Here is a 12,171-nt window from a genome sequence, read left to right as displayed (position 1 = left end):
CACTATCAAGACAAAAACAAAATAATGCCTTCCCTAAAGGAGTTTTAATTATACTGCAGGGAAACAACACACACATAATAGGAAATATATGCACAATAAATATATAGTAATATCGAGGTGAAGGAGGCTGCAGGCAGAGTATTAACAACTCAGGCTAGGAAATCCAGAAAGGCTTCATGTGGGAAGTGGCACTTTCAGGACCTAATGACTTTTTTGTTTGAGTTGCAATTTTTTTTTTCAGGATTAGAGAAGAAAGGTTTTGGGTTTACTGAGATGGAGAATAAAACATCTTTTCGTTCACCGATAATTCGATTGCCTTAAAAATGGTGTTTTGTTTGTTCTGGTGATTATTATCTGTGAACCCTTTTCCTGTTTTAGCTATGACAGACATTAAAATCCAGTACTGAAATAAACTTAATTTAGAACCAGATGTTCAAATTATCATATCGCAATGCTAAGCCAAGATTAAAAAAAAATAATGAAGGACGTAAAAGCACATTGCTCCCATAAAAACATTACTAATAATAGTTTATAGAGAGTTTTGGTATGGTTGATGAGATAAATTAATTTAAAATGTTGTTTATTTCATATTTGCCTTGTCCTTTTAAGTTATTATTTTATAATGTAGGTAATATATTAATAAAGTAGCACATGCATTCAGTGTATAAATATGCATATATAGGTGCATATTAAACATTTTTTACTGATAGAATTGTACAGTCAAAAAAGTTTGGTGATGTCTGTTCTAGTAGACATGAGGCTAGGGTGGGGCACTTCTTTTACCTATCATAAAACTATTTTATTTTTTTTTGTGGGAACAGACCTTAGAGATGATCTAGTCTACTTTAGCTTGTTTACTTTTTGTTTGTTTGTTTGTTTTGTTTGTTTTTGCAGGGCAATGAGGGTTAAGTGACTTGCCCAGGGTCACACAGCTAGTTAAGTGTCAAGTGTCTGAGGCTGGATTTGAACTCAGGTCCTCCTGAATCCAAGGCCAGTGCTTTATCCACTGCGCCATCTAGCTGCCCCTGTTTACATTTTTTAATTGGTGTGTTTTGACCCAGTTGACACTCTCAGCAAACCATTCCTCAAAGCATATTCCCTGAAAATAGTCAAAGTGTGTGCTCAAGCTATCCTCCATGCACATAATTGCCTTGTCCTTCTCTTCCTATCCAAACTATAGCCATCTTTTAAGGCTTGGTTCAGTACCTGCTTCCTATACCATGCTTTCCCAGCTATTCAAATCCACAAGTATTATTAGTTTAAAAAAAAAAAAGCTTCTTTAACATCTACTCCATTTTATAGAGGATGGAGGAGGAAAACAGGATGTTGGAGAGGATCTGAACTCACCTTCCGGCCCCCCCCCCCAAATCTCTTTTTCAGCTTAGTCTTCTTTCTTCATTTGGCCTCCTCTGAGCACTGCCCTTCAAGCCTTTTGTCCAGTCTCTTGAACTATTTTACCCAGTCAGCCTTTTATCCTTCCAGCCTTTTAAATACTATTTACTTCTATTAAGCATAATTTATTCCTTCAAGCACTTATCTTATCCTGTCTTTTTAGAGAATACTCTTTCATGTTAACACTTCCCTATCCTGGTGCCCATACCCTTCTCTCAGGGTTGACTTTTTTTTTTTCCTGGAAGTGTTCCATTTTCTTAGTTCTGGTTTTGGTTTCTACTTCTAAGATGTGTTTATCTCTCACATCTTTCAGGGCCTAGTATTCTGTTCCAAGACCTGGACTTCCTTCTGAGAGCCTTTTCTCTTTTCAAGATCACAGAATCCTCAAACCTCAGATTTGGAAGCGATCTTCAGAGGCCAACTATCTAGACCAATATATATGTGAACAAAGAGGGAGAATCCATTACTTCCCAAGGCAGCTCAATGCCCTTTTAGAGAGTTCTAATTGTGATGAAGTTTTTACCTGCATCAAGCCTAAATCTTTCCTTTTCTTTCTTTCTTTCTTTTCTTTTCTTTTCTTTTCGGTGGGGCAATGAGGGTTAAGTGACTTGCCCAGGGTCACACAGCTAGTGTCAAGTGTCTGAGGCCAGATTTGAATTCAGATCCTTCTGAATCCAGGGCCAGTGCTCTATCCACTACGCCACCTAGCTGCCCCAAATCTTCCCTTTTGTGCAATTTACTTCACTTCTAGATTTATTCTTTGAGCCAAGAAGGACAGGTCTATGTTATGGATCTTCAAATATTTGAAGATGGCTATCATGTCCTTCTCCAGGTTAAACTCTGCCTATTTCTCCTAGTGATTCTTATATGGTATGATCTCAAGCCTTTTACCTTCCTGGTTGTTCTCTTAAGTGTTAATTTATTTTCTTCCTTTTCTTTTTTTTCTTTCTTTTTTTGGGGGCGGGGAAAGTGGGGCAGTGAGGGTTAAGTGAGTTGCCCAGGGTCACATAGCTAGTAAATGTCAAGTGTCTGAGGCTGGATTTGAACTCAGGCCCTCCTGAATCCAGAGCCAGTGCTTAATTCATTGTGCTACCTAGCTGCCCCTGTCAATGTCTTTTCTAAAATATGACATCTAGAATGAAACTCAATATACCAGATGTGATCTGGCCAGGCCAGACTAAAGTAGGGCTATCACTTTCTGATTCCTGGTTGATTGAGGTCTCTATTCATGAAGCCCAAGATTATGTTAGCATTTTTGGCCACCATAACATACTGTTGATTCATTAGACTTACAGTCTGCTAACATTTTCCACATGAACTGTAGACTAGTCATGTCTGCTGCCCCACCTTATACTTGTGGAGTTGATTGTTTGAACCCAAACTACAAAATTTACAATTATTCCTATTCAGTTTCATCCCCAGTTTGGCCCAGTGTTCCAACCTGGTTCAAACTATTTCAGATTCTGATTGCTGTCCAACATGTTAGCTTATTCCTCCTAGCTCTATTCTGTCTATAAATCTGAAAAGCATCCCATCTATTCTTTATCCATCATTGACAAAAATGTTAAGAAACTCAGGTCAAAATACTGATCCTTGGGGCACTTAACTGAAGAACTTCCAAGCTGATATCCAACCATTACTGACTAGCCTTCATGTCTAACCATTTAACAAGTTCCTAATTCACTTAATAGCATCAGAAACCACATTTCTCTATCTTGTTCACAGAATAGCATGAAAAATTTAGTCAGCTGCTTTGCAGGTGGCACAGTAAATAAAGTGCCAGGCCTGGAGGTCAGGAAGACTCATCTTCCTGAGTTCAAATCTGGCCTCAGACACTTATTAGCTGTGTGACCCTGGGCAAATCACTTAACCCTGTTTGCCTCAGTTTCCTCATCTGTAAAATGAGCCAGAGAAGGAAATGGCAAACTAATCCAGTATCTTTGCTAAGAAAGTACCAAATGGGATCATGAAGAGTCAGACATGACTGAAAATGACTGAACAACACTTGGTAAACTTTATGTACAATATTTCCATTGATCTCTACCATTTTGATAAACCTGTCAAAAAAGTTAGTCTGTCATGATTTGTTCTTGATGAAGTCCTACTGGATCTTTTTGATCACTTCTTCTAGGTTCACTAAAGCTCCTTTTAATGATTTGTTCTAGAATTTTTCCAGGAAATCAAGTTACTCTCACTAGCCTATAGTGTGAAGATTCTGTTCTCTTCCCTCTTTTGAAAATCAGAGCAACGTTTACTCTTTTTCTATTCTTCTCCATGGTCTTTCAAAGACCACTGACAATGATTCAGCACTCACATCAATCAGTTCTATCAGTACCCTGGGATTTTGTTTGTCTGGGACTGGCACTTTGGACTAAAGGGCAAGTAATACTTTCTACTTATCTGGGGTATGAACTCATATTAAGCATTACTGTTCTGTCCTTTTTAGCAAGACACACAGAAGCAAAATAAAATATGAGCAAATTTGCCTTCTGTTCACCCTGTTATCATCCTATCCTTTCTGAGTAGTAGTCCTATCACCCCTTTGATCCTCATATTTCCCCAATAGAGTCTCAGACCCCCTTTTCTTCAGCTCATTCTGAGCTTTAGCACTAGTGACAATGTGATGAGAGGAAAGTACCATGCTTTTGAATTCATCTTCTGTTGCTTGACTTTGTTTCTTCTTTCCATGACTTTTAAAAATCTAAGTTGGTTGGGGGATAGCTAAACTAGTTGTGGTACATGAATAAAATGGAACATTAATGTACATCAAGAAACAACGATTATAATATATAAAGAGAAGTATGGAAACTTAAATGAACAGATGACAAGTGAAGAGGATCAGGAAAGCAATATATACAATGACTACTACCATGTAAATGGAAAGAATAGGAACAAAACAATCAAAACAGAGTCCTGTGAAATTGTAATGACTAAGCTTGTCCTCAAAGAAGAGATAATTTAAGGCACCTTTCTTGCTTCTTTGCTGAGGTTAGGGACTATGGGTACCTCCCTGCACATAATGTCAGATTTTTTGTATATGTTGGCTAATGTAACAAATAAAAAAATTCTTTGTTATAAGGGAAGGCTTTCTGGGGATAGGTTGGGAAGAATATATTGGGACACATAAGTGATGTGAAGACAAAATGTTAATAAAATTATATTTTTAAAAACCAAAATCTTAGTTTGTTAGTGATTTCCCTGTGCTTCTGAATGGGTCTCTTTAGTTGACTCCATGTTTCTCTTCATCAAAGCTGTTTTTCTTTATGTCTTCAGAATTTAATTTTTGAGCTTTCTATCAGTTTTAGGCTGGTTTTCCCTAAAGAGACCCGCTCAAAGCTTATTTTCTTCCTCAGAACTTGTATGCTATTTATTAATCTTTGCCATTGCCACTTATCTTTCCCCCAAGCCTATCTCCTCTCCTTAGGTTTGTTCTCATTATCCAAGGGTCATGGGGTCAGTATATCCTTTCAGAATTTATTTTCCTCAATAAGGTCCTGGCTTAATTTATTTAAGAATTTTTTTTATTGATGCTCTTATTAAAAATGTTATCCCTTATAAAATGCTAGGCAAATTGTTTGTGTAATGATATGTGTATGTGGATATTCTCTTTATCCCCAGCTCTCTTTTGATCTGTAAAAATCAATCGTAGTTACTAAGTGGACAACTCAGCAACCTTGACTGTTTGTGGTCCACCATTTTGAGACTGGCCTTTAGGGACTCTTTTCTTAGACTTTTTAACTTAATGATTTTTCTTTCCATTTTAAAGTTATCTTTGGAAAGGTGACTTTGACTAAATGTGTGTGATGTTTTTCTATCAGATTTTCATTTCCCTAATTCTCATCTCCCTAAAGCTAGAACACTGCCAACTAATCAATTGTGTAGACCCATTAGAGTGAGTAAATTAACACTTTAGGTGCTGCTAATTCTTTATGAAAATCCAAATATTGTTTAAGGGACCAGGGAGATGCCACTATGCCCCACTTTTTTTTTTTTAGTGAGGCAATTGGGGTTAAGTGACTTGCCCAGGGTCACACAGCTAGTAAGTGTTAAGTGTCTGAGGCCGGATTTGAACTCAGATACTCCTGACTCCAGGGCCGGTGCTCTATCCACTGTGCCACCTAGCTGCCTTTGTATGCCCCACTTTAAAAAAAAATCTAAATGCATATTTGTTTACATACGCAGAGAAGTCTTTTTCATATGAATAGTGGCTTTTCAGAGATTTGACCTTAAGAGATTGACCCCACGAATTTTTTATACTCGTTTAAATCAGCCATTTCACAAAAGGTGTAAGTAAAAACAAAAACCAAAACCAACTCCATAGGCATGATTCTAAACTGAATCTTTGTGATTTTTGCTTTCTACACCTGAAATGTCTCATTTTGCCTCAGTTTCTACTGTTTGTGGTTATGACCTCCATCATATGTGGAAGTATAATTGCATATTTTCCAGAGACTAAATATAGTTAAATGGTTCCCAAAGTCAGAGTGTTCCTTTGATCGCAGAGATGGGTTAGAGTACTTAGCTGATAATTGTCTCTGTAGAATATGTAACGTGTTTCTGTATTAGAAAAATAGGAACAGAGAGAGGCTTGTATGGTGTTTTCTTGGTCTAAAGGGAAATGTTTAATTTTCAGACATGCGCCCATTTGTACTTTCTGTTAAAATGCATGATTGCAAAAATCATGATTGGGGGTGGTGTGTTGATTCCTTTTCTTTTTTCTTTTTTTTTTTAGTGAGGCAATTGGGGTTAAGTGACTTGCCTAGGGTCACACAGCTAGTAAGTGTTAAGTGTCTGAGGCCGGATTCGAATTCAGGTACTCCTGACTCCAGGGCCAGTGCTCTATCCACTGCGCCACCTAGCTGCTCCGGTGTGTTGATTCCTAATGGAAAGCTTTATTGTATTTTTAAAGTTTGCACTCAGATCTTAAGAAATAAATCCATCCATAGTAAAAAAAAATTTATCCCTGTAACTCCCAGTGACTCCCCTGCAACCCCACAGCAAACCTTGCCTCTGCAATAAACAAAAGGCCTATATTTCTTCCCAACTCTTTCAAGTTCTACAGTTTTCTTTGCGTTTGGTTACTTATTTCAATTCTTTCTCTCTCTCCAATGTTTATTACATCTCTCCAATAACCATTACACACCTCTTAGGACAAGTAGTATAAGGGACCTTGGAGATAATTTACTTCAATCTCTTTCTTAGAAACTGAGGAGTACCAAAACTCATGAAGCTAGTGAGTGTTGATGTTGGCACTAGAACCTAAAATCTTTTAAATCTCTTCTTTTCTTCCATGTTCTGGTTCTTTCTTTTAGTCAGGGGTTCTTCACCTTTTTTGTGTCCTGGACCCTTGTGGCAGGTTAGTGAAGCCTGTGGGCCCCTTTTCAGAATAATAATTTGTTACCTACATTCATAATTGAAGGAAATGCTACATTAGAAGCTAGTGAAAAAATAATGATGTAGTATTTTTTTCCTATCCAAATTCAGATCTCCTAAAATCTATCCATGAACCTTGGGCTAAGAACCCCTGTCTTAGTCCTTCCTTTCTCTCTCAGGACTTAGTGATGGGAGAAAGAACTTGGGTGTTTTCTGTTAAGTGGCTATTTATTGGGTGGGTGGGAACTTTTAATTTCATTGTATAGAGCAGTGGTGTCCAACTCAGAGATGGGGGACATCAAACAGTACTATGTATCCCTATGGGTTACATATTGACTTAGAAAACTACATATTAATATTGTCTATGTTTTACTGTATTTTTGTTTATTTTGTTAAGTAGTTCCCAATTCCATTTTAATTGGTTCCTGTCACACTTGGGAATGATGCAGGCTGCATGAGGTCCATGGACTTCATGTTTGATACCCCTGGTATAGAGAACTTTCTGTGAGGAAACCCCCCTCTGTTAATACAGATCAACACCTGACCCACAACTTCTGGTCTTAGAAAGTTGGCTTGGAGGTGCTGAAGTGTTAAGGGAACTTGCTCAGAATCACAGGTCTCATTTGTTCCACAGATGGGACTTTCACTTGGTTAGGTCTTCCTGATTCACTCTATGTCTACTGCAGAAAACTGTTCCTCAGAGCAACTCTGTTTGGTTCAATCATTTGCCGGATATAGTTCAGAGTCAAGCACACCAAAAAAGAAACAGACAGAGCAATGGTCAAGAATCAAAGTCAGGGAACAGCCAGGTGGATCAATGGATAGAGCACCAGCCCTGGAGTCAGGAGGATATGAATTCAAATTTGACCTCAGACACTTAATAGTTGTGTGACCCTGGACAAGTCACTTAACCCCATAGAATCCTTTTTTTTTTTTTTTTTGGACTTTAAAGAGAGATTTCAACTGACTTTATTTTTACATGCGAGGAGGTACCTGTCTACCCAGGCCAGAACATACAGCACTAAGCCTGGCAATGCCAAAGGAAAGATCAAGTGGTCATGATTGACTCAATGGAAAACTGCGTCTGCAGGAGGAATGCAGGGAAGAAGAGCTTGTAGTCCAGAAGGGTGCAGGCGGGTGCAGAGGCCGTCTCCTTCACTCCATCTTCTTGTAGCTCTCCAGGTGGGCTAAGACCTAGCCACCGGGCACGAGGATGCACAGGAAGCAGGCTGTCATGGCGATGGTCTTGTCCACCAGGCTCAGGTCCTCCCAGGCGGGAGGGGGGCACGTGCAGGAGGCAGAGGGCGGCGTGTCTCGGAGCCAGCTCGGAGATGGCGATGTCGGGGACGAGGCCAGGACTGGATGCAGGCATCAGCGGCGGCCTAAACCCATAGAATATTTTTTTTTAAAAAAGGATAAAAGTCAGGTAAACTGGCTACAGATGGAATCATAGAGATAATTGCCAACATTGCCCAATTAATTAGCACCTAAAGGTGAACAAACATACACCATCTTATCTTGACAACAACCCCAGTGAGGTCATTACCACAGCATTGTTTGTCTCCATTTTAGAGATGAGGAAAGTGAAGCTTAGTAAAGCTAAGTGATTCAGTCCATAATCACACAACTAATAAACGTAAGAGGCAGCATCCAAATTTAGGTCCATACTGAGTCCAAGAACAGCTCTTACTCCTATGCCAGGACACCAGTCTTTGTCCTGGAACAGAGGCAGTAAGCAGAAATTGAGGTAAAGATGACCGGAGAGCTGAAAGTCAGGCACAGGACTTAAAAAACTGCTGTGGGAGATCTGGAAACACTGATGGACAGACAGACAGCTTAGAATTACAGGAACATAAGCAACTTATATTTATGTAGCGCATCATTGTTATAAAGTGCTTTCTGTCTGTTATGGGTGAGGCAGTGTGGTTTAGTGGAGAAAGCATTGGATTTGGAGTCAGATGATTTCATTTCAAATCCCATCTCTGCTACTAATTACTTTCACTAATCGTTTTCAGTAATTACTATTCCTAGCCAAGTCATTTCACGTCTCTGGGCCTCAGTTTACTCATATGTTAAATGAGGGAGTTCAACTAGATGATCTAGCTTGGAAGCTATGATTTCCCTTTCTTTCTTTTTTGGTGGGGCAATGAGGGTTAAGTGATTTGCCCAGGGTCACATAGCTAGCTAGTGTCAAGTGTCTGAGACTGGATTTGAACTTAGGTCCTCCTGAATTCAGGACTGGTGCTTTATCCACTGTGCCACCCAGCTGCCCCCAAAGATAAAAGTCTTTTTTTTTTTTTTTGCAGGGCAATGAGGGTTAAGTGACTTGCCCAGGGTCACACAGCTAGTAAGTGTCAAGTGTCTGAGGGCATATTTGAACTCAGGTCCTCATGAATCCAGGGCTGGTGCTTTATTCACTGCACCACCTAGCTGCCCCTGGAAGCTATGATTTCATCATCTCATTTAATCCTTACAACCTGTGAGATAGCTAGTGCAAGGACTGGCATTCCGAACGGACAAAGGTTAAATCACTTGTCTGCATTCGTGCATCTGGTAAACCGTCCAGTATTTTGTTTTGTGTATGACAAGATACTATCTGGAGTGAGCCTGGAGAGGCAGATCCCCAAGAAGAAACAAAGTATCTGGGTAGGTCTTAAAATATGCTTTTACCTGCAGGTGCATAATAAGATGGTTTTGAAAGTAATTAACAGGAAAATTAGTCTTTTCCCAAGTCAATATCACTACATGAAAGAGGGTGCTTTGCTCCATATGTGAAACATGACACTCCACTTTAAAGAATAGGAAGTAAGGGATTTTTCTCAATTGAAAATTAACAAAAGATTTCAAGAATGTATATGCTTAGTTTAGGTATTGATATACCTTTTATATAAACCTCTGGTAGTTTTTACTCACTTGTATCTGAAGGTTCCATTCCCCCCCCCCCAAGAACAGTATTAAGAGGTGTTATAATTTTTTTCTTTCATTGCTTTAGGAAAATCAAAGTTGCATTATTTCAACTATGGAGATGTGTATTAGTCAAACGTTTATTAAGTGCCTTTTATGTGCCAGGCACTGGGGCTCTATTAATCCCCACTTCAGTCACTTAGAGAATTTACGTGATGCTAAGTGATAAATGGAAACTTTGAGGAAGATATTATAGTTTAACGTTTGACCCATCTCATGATCCATCTCAAAATACCTAATAACCCATGCTATTCTGAGGTCCCTCCTTGCCAATTTGGCTTATCAGCTATTCAGTGCACAACCTGAGCCCCTATCCAATACAGTGTATACGTAATTTCTCTTAGACAATATGAGAGATAAAACCAGTTGTTAATTAAGATATAAAGCAGTATGAATATCAAGGAAGGGAATTATATGGTAAAACATTTTTTGTATTCATACACAAAGAGGTACAACTCTAGGAGGTAATCATCTAATTTTCCTTTAATCCCTCTGATTCTCATTATAGACTCATTCGTTCGTTCGTTCATTCGTTCATTCATTCATTCATTCATTTATGTTCAGTCCTGTCTGACTCTTTGTAACCCCATTTGGGGTTTTCTTGGCAAAGGTACTGGAGAGGTTTGCCATTTCCTTCTCCAGCTCATTTTACATGTGAGGAAACTGGGACAAACAGGGTTAAGTGACATGCTGAGGGTCACATAGCTAGTAAGTGTCTGAGGCTAGATTTGAACTCAGGTCTTCCTGACTCCAGGCCTAGCACTCTATCCCTTGAACCACTTAGCTGCCTCTCTGAGTCCCTAGCATAGCACAAAAAGGAGTCATTTTAGATTCATGTTCCCAAACATTATAGACTGGTGTTATCTGTCTGTTCATTGTCTTTCCCTGAAGTCTCTCACAACCTACAGGGGAATGAATGCCTGCATTCTTTTCTGTTGGCTCCAGGAAACTACAGTTAATCTTGCATCAAGTGTCATAGGATGACATGACTGCGCCCTTCCACATGGTCTCTCCATTCCAACAGTAACTTTGTAGCTTGCCCCACCAAATTTGCTTTCGTTTCTGCTTGTTCTCAGCCCTGGCAATTCTTCCAGAAGTCTTTTTTTTTTTTTAATAATAAACATTTTAATTTATAGTTTGGGGTTCCAGTTTTTATTCCTCTTTCCCTCCCTCCCCTCCTTTCTCCCCGAGGTGGCAAACAATCAGACATGGGTTATACATGTATGATTATGTAAAACATTACTATATTTGTCATTTTGTACAAGAAAACGATTAAGAGAAAAAAAACACAATGAAAGTGAAAAATAGCATGCTTCAGTCTGTTCCATCAATATCAATTCTTTCTTTGGAGGTGGATAGTATGTTTCATCAATAGTCCTTTGGGATTGTTTTGGATAATTGTATTGTTGAGAATAGTTAAGTCATTCATAGTTCTTCATTAAACAATATTGCTGTCAATGTGTACAATGTTCTCTTGGTTCTGCTCACTTCACATCATATCTGTCTTTCCAGGCCTTTCTGAAGTCATCCTGCTTGTCATCTTTCTTTCTTTCTTTCTTTCTTTCTTTCTTTCTTTCTTTCTTTCTTTCTTTCTTTCTTTCTTTCTTTCTTTCTTTCTTTCTTTCTTTCTTTCTTTCTTTCTTTCTTTCTTTCTTTCTTTCTCTCTCTCTCTCTCTCTCTCTCTCTCTCTCTTTCTTTCTTTCTTCCTTCCTTCCTTCCTTCCTTCCTTTCTTCCTTCCTTCCTTTCTTTTTCTTTCTTTCTTTCTTTCTTTCTTTCTTTCTTTCTTTCTTTCTTTCTTTCTTTCTTTCTTTCTTTCTTTCTTTCTTTCTTTCTTTCTTTCTTTCTTTCTTTCATGGGGCAATGGGGGTTAAGTGCTGAGTTTGGATTTGAACTCAGGTCCTCCTGAATCCATGACTGGTGTTTTATGCACTGTGCCATCTATCTGCCCGCCTGCTTGTCATTTCTTATGGCACAATAATATTCCATCACCATCATACACCACAGTTTGTTTAGCCATTCCCCAGTTGATGGGCATTCCTTTGATTTCCAATTCTTAGCCACCACAAAAAGAGCTGCTATAAATAATTTTGCATAAATAGGTCTTTTTCTCTTTTTGGGGATGTCTTTGGGATATAATCCTAGCAGTGGTATTGTTGGATCAAAGAGTATGCACAGTTCTATAGCCCTTTAGCCATAGTTCCAAATTGCTCTCCAGAGTGGTTGGATCTTTTCACAACTCCACCAACAGTGGAGTGGCATTCCAGTTTTCCTATATCCCCTCCAACATCCAATATTTTCCGTTTTTGTTATATTTGCCACTCTGATAGGTGTGAGGTGATATCTCAGTTGTTTTAATTTGCATTTCTCTGATCAATAATGATCTAGAGCATTTTTTCATATGATTATAGATAGCTTTGATTTCTTTGTCTGAAAACTGCCCG

The sequence above is a fragment of the Dromiciops gliroides genome, chromosome 1 (assembly GCF_019393635.1).
Source record: "Dromiciops gliroides isolate mDroGli1 chromosome 1, mDroGli1.pri, whole genome shotgun sequence".
Lineage (NCBI taxonomy): Eukaryota > Metazoa > Chordata > Mammalia > Microbiotheria > Microbiotheriidae > Dromiciops > Dromiciops gliroides.
Note: the sequence above shows the minus strand (reverse complement) of the source record.